Below are 12,249 nucleotides of genomic sequence, written 5' to 3' on the forward strand. Positions count from 1 at the left end.
TTATTTTTTAGCCGTTGCAAAAATTTTAGGATGTGAAAAACAAATAACTGCTGCTTTAGTGGTTTTTCCAACATGAGCGTAATAATTTATACATATCTACCACATTCCCAAAAATTATCCTAAATTAATAAATTAGTCTGATACCTCCATTACTTATTTACTTTAGGTTGCGCTACAGTCCTTTGTGAACTAGGGCCAAACTTCTCCATCTGAGGTCACGTTTCACTTGTGCACCCCACCTGATTCTTGTTTGAATTCGAAGACTTTCCGAGCCTGAGTATTGGTACCCATGCCCTCTACGCTCTACGTGAACCAGCAATCTCAGTTGTTGACCTTTATTCTTATGGCTAAGTCTACCTCGCTGTACAGCTCTTCGTTCCATCTTCTCATCCATTAACCTTCTATGCATTCGGGACCGTAGATCACACGAAGAACTTTGCTCCCAAAACGACCCAAGGTGCTTTCATCCTCTTCGCTTTTGTCATAGGCCTGCACTGTAAAGAAGGACGGGGACAAAGTTGCTCGAGAGCGGGCTTTACTGAGAAACTCCGGTTAGCAGACTAATTCTTCGTTTGATCTCAGCGCTGGTGTTATTACGAGTATCCAAATATGCCATAAGTATCTACATAAATCAGAGCATAGATTTAGTCAGTACCATTTTCTTCATATGACCACAAACTTTGTATTGGTTCTTTCGCAAAGTTTGTCAAACGAAAAAGTCAAACCAACTATCGAAATAATATGTATAATTAATACTTTTGGGCCGCTAACAGCTCCTGAAGAACAAGAGTCTAGTTACTTAGAAGTCACAACAGTTTATGTGCACGTATTTAGTCAGGATTGAAGGGTTCTTACAGTAATTAAGTCGAACCCGAACGGGTAATTTGAGAAAGCATTTTTCATGTAGAATTTGTCAAATCTTCGCAAAACTATTTTTGAGTCGGCACATGCAGGAACTGTTTTGCTGGCTTGAAAATAAATTATGATCAAGATTTTAGTAAATTCAATTCTAATATAAATGCTGGTAGCCTTTGTTTATCTACAGATGATGTGTTGCCAGCTTTATTATCTCTGGACAACAGTTTCTCCGCTGCACCAGTGAATATTTCTCCACTTCTTTAAAATGTTGAAATACAATTTAGCAGTCTTCCTGTGTTATATTTTCAGTATGTCTTTGCAACAAGGTATATTTTCAGATACTTGCAAACATTTTCTGATTACTCCTCTGCATAAATCTGGATCTAAGGGATCTGTGAAAAATTATAGACCTATTGCTAAACTTCAGTTAATCCCAAAAGTATTTGAAGCAATTGTTAAAAAAGGTATTTGATCGTGTGCAACACACATAAATCCAAAGGACAAGTCCAAACCGGCGAATCTCCGGTCGATAAGTCTGCTGCCGAGTATCGGTAAGGTATTCAAGAAGATTATAAATAGAGCTCTGTGCAAGTGGGCCGAGAACAACAAAATAATGCCGGATAATCAGTTCGGCTTTAAGGCGGGTCATGACACTGTTCATGCTGCGTCTAAGCTTGTTTCTGATATCCTATGGAACAAATCTAAAAGACAATGTACGGGTGCTTGTCTGGTTGACTTGGAGAAAGCCTTCGACACCCTATGGTTAGAGGATCTGTATGTAAAATTAAACATATTTGCCAAAATTAAACTAATGTTGTATATGCCTAATGACATGCTCAATGTTAGACGATTTATAGTCAAAATTTGCAATGTAACATTTACCAAAATCTTTGATATTAAAAATGGTCTTCAGCAGGGAGTAGCTTACTCGGCGATCTTATTCAGCATTTACACCACTGATCTGATAGCAAGTCTGACTCAGAAACAGCGTACGCCAACGACCTAATTGCGTAAAGAAAGGCCCCAAAAACATTTGCAGGGTGACTTCGACAAGATTCACCAATATTACGACATTTAGAAATGCGAAACTATTCTGTTCAGGAATCCGTTGTATGGAGCCTCAAGGGATACGAGAAAGAACTGGAAAAATCTAGTGATTGTTGGACCGAATCGACAGCCACTGGCGAATAAAAGTTTAGTAAAGTACATTGGCATCTGGTTGGAACAGTACTTGTATTTCGACCGACATATGAGTGCTGCTCTGGCCAGAGCTAGGGAAACCTTTGCCCTGACAAAACGGTTGTTTTTTAGCAGCCGTCTTGAGAGCAGGGTGAATATGATTTGCTACATAGCCCTTATCTGGCTGATGATTGCCTATGGGTGCCCGGTATAGTTCAACGTTGCCCCATCTCAAATGGAAAAGATTGGGGTGTTTAAGAGACAATGTCTGCGAGCGACGTTGCCTTGGATTACACAGAACACCAGAGTCGGATTATAAATATTACTATTCCAACCAGGTTCCAACAACAGAGCCAACATAAACAGAATAGATAATTTCTTGCTGAAGCTTGGTAGGGTTCACATTGCGAGAGCGATGTCGTCTACTAACAGCTTAATTTTTGGGGCTTACTAACCCAACAATGAGTAGTACGAAAGGGCACGTTTAAGTGGCAACATTCCGCTTAAAGCTTTTCTCTAATTAGGCAATCGATATACAGGATAGGGAGGCGGTTCCGCTAATTTGCCACCGTAAAACAGTGGATACACTGGACTGCACTGGACGGAGCCGAGTGCCTTCGGTTCAGTAGAACTGCTTCCGATAGCGACCGAAGATATAGGGTGAAGCAGGAGAACTAGTTTTGGTGGCTTCAAATTGAGAATGTCATTTAAAGTTGTCTAGCGCGTTTGGTCTTGGCCGTTTTACGTAGGTTTAAGGATTAGGTTAGGGATAGTCAGGGCGAAAACAAAAACACACACACACAAAAAGATTACTGTGGCTGTTTTAGTTTTTAAGTAGTTTAACGTTTTTTTAGTAGTATTATTGTTTTTGCTTGGTTTTTTTATTTAGTTTTAAGTTTTATATAAAATTAAAAAATGATAGTGATACCAGTTTTTTTTTTAATTTTCTTGGTTTTAGATTAAGTTCTTGTTACTTCTTATTAAAATAGTTTCTAGGCCGAAAGGCAATAGTTATAAGATAATGGATTAACTTAGAGCACCCGCATAGAGCCAATAAGATATTTAAGTTTTTGAAATTTATGCAAGGTTTTTTAAGAATTTTTGTCTAGATAGCTTTAAAATTTTGATAAAATAACAAAAAAAAAACATATTATTCTTTTGAAAAAAAACTTAAGCTGCTAAAGTGTCACTATGCTTTCCTTGATTGGTTTGAAAGTTATTTAGTTGAACGTAGTCAATATGTTTAAATTGTTGATGTTTTATCAAATGAAATAATAAACTTTTCACGTGTACTACAAGGCATTCAACTTGGGCCACTCCTTTTTATTCTTTCTATTAATGATTTTCCAAATTATATATTTTTTATGTAAAGTGTCTCTTACATGCCAATGATCTCCATTGCATTTTTAACTGATGTAATATAAGGTTTATATTTCAATATTCAAAAATGCAGTGTTCTTACATTTTTTAAGATACTAGATCCATTTAGTTTCAATCACAAAGTTTGATTATCAACGAGAAAAAAAGATCTTGGAGTTATCTTTGACTATAAAATGAATTTTTCACTTCGAATTGACCACGTTATTTCTAGAGCTAACTTGATTTTGGGTATTATTTCTAGAATTTCTTAGTCTTTTAAAGATCCATACACTCTAAAAACCCTTTATTTATCCCTTGTCAGACCTTTGCTTGAGTATTGTTGCATTATATGGAATTCCTTTACTCAATCAAGTAGGTACCCTTAGGATTGAAAAAGTTTAGAAAAGATTAACCAAATTTGCTTTTCGTAAGGTTTTTAGAAACTCAGATATTTCATCTTATGAGACCATCAGGTGTATGTATTATAATTAAGTTAAAACCTTTATTGCTGAGAAGAAAACTATATTCGATACTGTTTGCTTTCGATGTTTTGAATTATAATGTAGATTGTTCTATTTTCTAATTTTTAATATTTAGTAGTTTGCGATCTAGAGTTAGAGATGGTAATTGCTTTTCATGTTCCTTTTCATAGTACAAATTATACCAAACACAATCCAATTACTGATTCCTGTATTGGTTTTAATGAATTTGATTTTGTAATTGATTTTAATAATAGTAGGTTATATTGAAATCATTTATTATAAATCTTATTAATATTTAATTTAAATAAAGTCTCCAAAAAGTCATGTTACTTGAAAGACAAAAATCAATAAATAAATAAATATACACATATAATTAAAAAAGCCGCATCCCACATTTTAAATTTCAAGACTCAAAATCTAACCAGGTTTATACGAGTATGTAAATAAATAATAATTTAAATAACAGTTAAAATATGAAATTTATGCAGCGATAAAATATGATAACTATGATAATAGGAAACAATTCCAATTGATGAGGTGTGAAAAATAGGTCATAACCTTTGTTCCACTGCTGCACAATACAAACTCCTATAGTCCGACCTATAGTAGACCCATAAGAAATCAATGAATGGAAGAAGCTTGAATAAGATAATGACAAACAAAAATTATCGACGTTCGACGCCCCTGCATGTGGCAACCCAAAACAATAATTCCATAAAGCAAAATGCAAATTCTTAGTCAAGTCGGAAACACCAACAATAAGAATTCTTCTTCAAAGGTTTTATATCTTAAGTCTAGGGAGAAGATTCATACCTAACCTACGTACAAATTTATGAATATTTCGTTTTCTTTTTGTTCCTTTTACATCTGACTTCGAGTTAGGGTCCGCGACGGTGAAGGCAACGTTCGGGTCTCATAAATTCAATCATAATCAATTTAGGATGATAAATTTGCTGTGGCCATTGTTGTCTTGTTGTTTTGTTGTCTTTTCCATATCGATATGATGAGATTCTTTAAATGAAACCTAACCTATAGCCACAGAGAACGTCCACATGAGTTGTGGCAGGAGGCACAAGAACAAGATCCACAAGCACTGCACATCGTTGCCTTATCCACATCTATAAGAGTCAATGCGAGTGCTTTCGGTGGATATTAGCTGAAAATTAAATTGAATAATGTCCATCATTAGCACATATCGGTGTAACTATAAAGACCTCATCGATCATTTCATGCTAAGCTATTCAAAATTATACGATGCCGAGTCGATTTCAGGGCCAATTATGACGGCACACTATGAGACAAACAAGATTAAAAGTTGGAAAGAAATCTTGTAATAGAAAAGTAAGGTAACTAAGCTTATTGCAAAATTGTGAAAAGAAAAGAAATTTTTAATCGTAAAAAAAACTTTCTTTCTGCTATTTTTAAGACGAACTACATAATAGATTTTTTCATTTCCTATGTTTCATAAGTCATAAGTCCTCCAGAAAGAACTTAATTCCAATTTAGAAGCCCCACTATACACCAGAACTGTGAAGAACAGGAAAAGATACATATGTGGTTTGTATAAGCCGGCAAGTGTAGATATGAGATTTGTGTCAGAGGCCCAATTTTGCAGCGCGATATGCCACATCATTTGCTTTGCATCTCCTTTGCATTTCTTTGTGGTCTAAGGATGTTCTTTATTTTTCTTGAGGTAAGAATCTAAGGACAGAATACATATATCCCATCTTTGGGACTTCGACTATAGAAAGAATATACTTTGCATTTAGCTGCGATTACATGGTGTGTTTAAATAAGTGTCAAAGATGGTTGCTAGTGAGATATCGGAAAAATTAATTTGACCCGATGTGATGGCGACGATCGGGCTTGTTAACTTAACTTTGGTTCAACTGTATGGTTTGGGATATTAATTTGTCAACTTTTTGTGCAAGGTATAAGGAATACTGCCTTTGAAGTTTGTTGCTTAAGATGTACGAAACATTAAGTGTGAATTGACTCCAACTCAGATAAGATGTGCGTAGAGATTATAAGATTTTTAAAGCTTGAGGTTTTTTTCCGGCTCTGGAAATACATAATTTCTAGAAGGAATGTATTGGGAGTAGGCGTATTTGGTTTGTCTTGCATTTAAGAAATTTGTAAATCTGATAATATATTTAACAAATATGATGAATCATATAACCGACTGTTTTAAAGAAATGTTGGTGCTCGGTCTGGGAATATTTCACAAACAGATTAAAAATAATATACTAACGGTGTTGTAGTGCCTTAGGTCTACTATACTTATAAACAATCAGCAAAGAATTTTTAATCAATTAACGATAGAACTTAATAGGAGTGAATGTTCAATGGAATCATCTGAGCTTCAGGAGTAATTTAGGACGTTGATCAATACTAATTAATTTTCATCCCATTTCTTTTATGCAGCCCCACTCTTCAGAGAAGATTTTCTTAATCCTCTTCCTTAGATAACTGTAAAAATCGGTACAATCTTGTAATGGGGTCTATTTGTGAACCTGAATATTTTCGATACATTATTCATATCTATGCTATATTATTCCATTTTACTTTCTCCAACTTATTAATGAATGGATTAAGAACATTTATCATGTAAGTAAAGTTGAAATTCCAAAAAAAAAGTAATATTTCAGGTCATTCGAAATATATTCTTAAATTTGTTTGAATTAAAAACTAGTAGGAAATGCCATAAGTGTAAAACTTCTAACACATCCACTTTTGATGAGGATTAACGGTTTTCTTGATGAAGTAACCTTTGTTTATTTGATGTGGTGATGTCGTTGATGCCATCATATTCCAATACCTGGTGCAACCTTACTTACTTAGATCCTAAGACCTGTTAAGTCCGTTGGGAACCCCTTAAGGGGCATAGAGCCTCTAATACGCCTACGCACCATCGTGTACGGTTCCCGGAGATGTGTTTCAGCTCCATCCAACTCTTGCCTAGTGACGCTGATTCCGCCTCGACTGTCCTGCGCCATTGGCTTCTCGGTCGTCCAGTTCTTCTTCCTTCTCGTGTGAGCGTATTACACTGCATTGCCTAGCCTACAATGCATTCGTTACCTTTTCGAAGCGTATGTCCAATCCATTGCCACTTACGTCTTCGTATAGATTCTATAGGTTCCTGACCTGTCCTTCTATGAAGGACCTCATTTGAAATACGGTTTGGCCAGAAAATCCTTAGGATAATACTAAGACATCTATTTACGAAGGTTTGCAGCTTTCTTGTTATTTCTGAAGTAATCTTCCAAGTGCTGCACCCATAAAGAAGGACAGATTCGACATTTGTGTGAAAAAGTATAGCTTTGCTCTTAAGCTGATATAGTTATTTCTCCAAATTTTTGACAGCATACCGAACGCCACTTTTGCTTTGCCCATGACGTCTTCTTCAGTTATACCTTCGATGGAAAGTATTGAAGTATTGGGTTCCGAGCCTGAAAATTTCTGGTTTGCCTTAATTAATTGTCAGTCCCACAATTTCTGCTTCTTTCTCCGCACTTGTTGTCATTTGATCCATGATCCTATGAGAGAGTTAGGAAACATCGCCAGCGTAATCCAAGAGCTTTAAATAGGATGTCAAAGTCCATTGGATCCCTTCGCTACCTGAAAGAGCTGAGCCCAGTACATCGCCTATCACTAACAAAAACAATATTGGTGACAGAATACAGCCCTGCCTGACTCCGCTACCGAATTCAAAATCATCTGATAACCTACCATCGCATCGTGCAGAACGTGGCACTTTTATCCATCATATGCTGATTTAATAATAGCAATTAGTTTTTTCTGGGATGCCTCTCCTCCGCAAAGCTAACCAGATGTACTCCCTGTTAACTCTATCAAAAGCCTTCTCGAAGTCGATGAACAACAGGTGTAGTGGTGATCGATATTCAACGCAATGTTCAATAATGATGCTCATGGTGTTAATATGATCAATACAGGAGGATCCAGCGCGGAATCCTGCTTCTTCGGCTTCGAGTTTGGCCTCAAGGTGTTCTCTTATGCGTTCCAGTATAACTTTTGCTACTATTTTGGCAAGCGCTGGTAGAAAGCAAATTCCTCTCCATTTTTCGCATTTTGTAAAATCTCCTTTTTTCGTAGCTTGACGATAATTCCCTTGAAACCTTGCAATCGATAACTTCTCCATACCCGTTGAGTTGGTTTTGAAGTAGCTCGATACAAAATTGTGTCATCTTCCAAAATCCGCGAAAACAAACGATACGTGCCAATATCCAATACAATCTGTAGTCAAGGAATTTTTTGGTGATGAAATTGTATCGTCTAGTCCCCCTCACCTATCTTTTCGATTTTCTAAAAGAATGTCTTTATGTTAAAAAGCCAAACAAACAAGTTGTTTTGTTATCGACGGAACATAAAAGTGAGAAATCTACTCCCGGTACTCAAAATAAACCTGAGACCATCACCATATGTGACCATCATATGGTTTTTATTAATTTTTGCACACGTCAAACACAGATCTGGTAGTAGCGACTGTCATATAATCTTTCGATACTTCAACCTACAAAGTAAAATCCGAAATTTATTCAGAAACGATAAGCTCATCGAAAAATTCTGTAGAGTTTTTCTCCTTTCTTCATTTTAGGCTTGGAAGAAGTTGGAGAGAAACTGAGTTGGGAGATTTATAGAAATTATGTTATTGATCTGGATGTACTATGATCTTTGCAACCTTTAACTTTAAATTTTGGAAATTCTTGAATGATAATCTTCAGGGAAGTATCATGATTCGAGAATATTAGTACCTCCGTAACATGATGTATCTGACACGAGATTCTCGTCAAAAAGTTAGAAGAAATATAAATTGACTGTAAAAAAAAGCTGCAATTCTACCGGGCATCGAACAGACTGTTCTTGTTGTACGTATTTAAAGGTGGTGTTGCGTATTCAAAACTTTCCATTCCAAAAAAAAACGGAGGAGGGGGTGCTTTTGCTCTTATTAATCGATTCCTCCAATTCTTTGCATTACAATTTTGTAATACCAGCCCAACGGCTAAATTAAAAAGGAAGTAATAATCTTTTGTTTAAAGACAATAAAAAACAGTCACAGCTGCCAATTTTAAACAAATTAAAAATAAATATTCACAAAATGTACATAAGTACTTTTCAGAAAAGCAGTAAAACTTTGTCGACGAGTCGGAAAAGGTAACCTTAATCGCATATTTAGCAGATTTTATTAAGTCAATAAACTTACCTCAATTATACCGTTTACTCATTGTATTCCTTACTGAACGCTAAAAACACCATTATAAGATTTCATTGACACCTACTGATAGTAAAAGCAAATTCACAAGGTTCCATTTTTATGGCCCATACGGATAAGGCACATGAAGCCAAGAATATTCATATTATATCGGGTCGTAAAAACATCATCATCATCATCGTTGCATGTAAAAATTTTGTACGCAACTTGAATCTGCATCATCCTCGCAGTCATAGTCATAGCGCACTTTCGTATCCTTCCCCCGTTGATTCGCGCCGCATTGCAATCCTTTCTTCGCTGGCTGCATGCATCGTTTAGGCATCACACGCTACACTAAACAAATATTGAACAGCAAAGCTTCGCATTCTCATTTCACCCGCCAAGCCAAATAGATGGAACGAATCCAAAGGCTTACATACTCGTATATCGGAAGGTTTTTTGGAGTAGGTAAGGTACTATGTACGCATGCAGTATCATGCTGCATGCAACACAAGGCAGCCAATCAAGGATAATAAATAATCGCTGTATTTGAGAGATGGAAAATTGCTCACTTTAAATTATATTCACACTTTGGCCCCAGAAGGCCGGACGGAGCTTGTTCCATTGAACAACCGTGATTCTCGTGCTCGTGCGGTTCGCCCTACATCACATTCACACTCGGGGCGCAAACTCTCATTTTCGCACTATATCGGTGTTGAGGAATAAGAACGTTCAAACTATAGCGACGCAATGGGCTCAAGGGATCAGATGGCTCAGGCTCTGAATATGACTATGGAACGATGCCAATGAAGTGCCAACAAATAAAATCGAATTTGTGTGTATTCGCGAAATTGATGCCGCAACCCCGGACACCCTTTTGGACGTCCATAGGTCCTCAAATTGCAAACATGCGCAAAATGGACATCAATAAACCCATTAATCGCCTACACAAAGATTCCATAAGTATCGGAGAGGAGATACAACCAACCGCTCTGACTCTTACTCTGACTGCTGCTGTGCTATTGCTGCCGGAGTCCCAATTTATGGTCGACAATTATTGTTGCTGATGCTCTGCCTCCTGCTGGATTGAATTTGGATAATTTTAGTACGGAAATGGACGGACAGACGAAGTGTTGAATTTGAATTGAATTTGAACGAGAATAGCAGCGGCTGCTGTTGACTGCATTGTTTTTGTATTTTGGGAGTGGGACTGCAAATAATTTGAAATAATGGAAAATTTCACTTTTGACCTGGTGTTGAATTCTAAACATCTATACACATAAAGCCTCTCATTCTCTGATTGCTAAAACATATCTTGAGGGCATCTGATGTTCCAATAAGAAAGGATTTTCTCCAAATTGTAACTGATTTGGAAGCTTCGCGTCGTTGTGATTTGAAAATAGAGCAGAGTTTTGTTTATTCTAGATCTCAAAATGATCACATATCAGACATTGTCAAAAATTCAGTGTTTAGGAATTTTTCCGATCCCTTCTGGTTTGACTCTAATTTGAAAATCCTTTATTTGCCCGGAGTTTCTGTACAACTTTCATATGTATTTGGCTACTGTCCCAATATGATGCTTTAAACTTTTAACTGAATTCAAAAAAGACATTTGAAAATGATAATGGAATTATTAGCAAATCTTTTATATCACTCGAAAGCTTAATATAATGTTTCATGTCATTAGTTATTTTATAGATATGTTTATTGTATAGAAATTACATTAACCCCTTGTCTTGAGCTTACAGGATTATTCTGTTTTAGATTAAAGTTTCTTTCTTCAGTGCTTTACCCAAGTCTGTTTTTCAATCAAATTTTAATATTAAAGACTATAAAACCAATGTCAATGTATTACCCGTTGCATGATGATTAATGCGTAAGTCTCTTATTAGTGACGAAGGTTGAGCTTCAGCTCATCGTCAACTCAATAAAAAACAAAAAGTCAGCAGGTGTCGATGGTATATCCAACGTTGTACTAAGACATTTCCCAAGGGGGACATTTGCACCACAATCTTCAATAATGCAATGAAAATGCATATTATCCACTTCATTGGAAGACTGCAGTGGTTTATCCTCTCCCGAAAAAGTGAAAGGACAACTCCAAACCGTCAAACCTTCTGTCGATAAGTCGTCTTCAAAGCATCAGCAAAGTTTTCGAGAAGATCATCAATAGGGCTCTGACTCAGTGTGCTGCTTAAAATAACATAATTCATGCTGCGTCTAAACTCGTTTCTGATATCCAATGGAATCAATCAAAACAACAATGCACAGATGCTGTTCTGATTGATTTGGAAAAGGCCTTTGACACCGTATGGTTAGAGGGTCTTTACCTAAAGTTGAGCAGGCTTGGCATAAGCACGCCATTGTTGTATATACTTTATGATAGGTTTGTTGTCAAAAGTGGCAATGTAACTTCTACCACAACATTCTCAATTAGAAATAGTCTTCAACAGGGAGCGGTGAATTCGCCGATTCTCTTCAGCATTTACACCAGCGATCTGATAGGTAGTCTTACAAAGGCAATTGCGTACGCCGACGAAAGGTTGAGGTTATTGCGATGACTGGAAACTGAAAATAAATGTCCAGAAGTCTGAGACAATTCTATTCCAGAAAACTCGTTCGAGGTCACATTGCAAGAGCTATGTCTTCGACCTACAATTTTATTTTCGGGGGGTTCTATCCAAACGACCAGTATTTTGAAAGTGCACGCTTGAGCGGCTTCATTCCACCAGACGCATTCCTCTTTTTAGACAAATGCGGTCTGATACAGGATAGATTGGCAGTTCGGCTAATCTACCACGTCAGACGAAGAACCGTGGATAGGCAAGTCCTGTACAATCGGGACGTTATGGCACAAGGCGGAGCAGAGCTTCTTCGGTTCAGTAGGGCTGTGTCCGAACGGGTCCGAACTGATAGGGTGACGCAGGAGAACCAGTTTTGTTGGCTTCAATCGGCTCTTGATATTGGGTAGTCGGGATGGGGTTTTAAGCCTTGGCCGGCTTACATACTTATTTCATAGTTTAAGGATTAAGTTTTACGTAGAAAAAAATACAAACAAAAATTAATTAAATATGAAACAAAAAAACATGGAATAAGAAAAATAAAGGACAACAAAATATGGAAAACGAAAATGTTAGATAGGTAGATTTGCTGCTGTGGTTG

This window comes from Eupeodes corollae, chromosome 1 (genome assembly GCF_945859685.1).
Source record: "Eupeodes corollae chromosome 1, idEupCoro1.1, whole genome shotgun sequence".
NCBI lineage: Eukaryota > Metazoa > Arthropoda > Insecta > Diptera > Syrphidae > Eupeodes > Eupeodes corollae.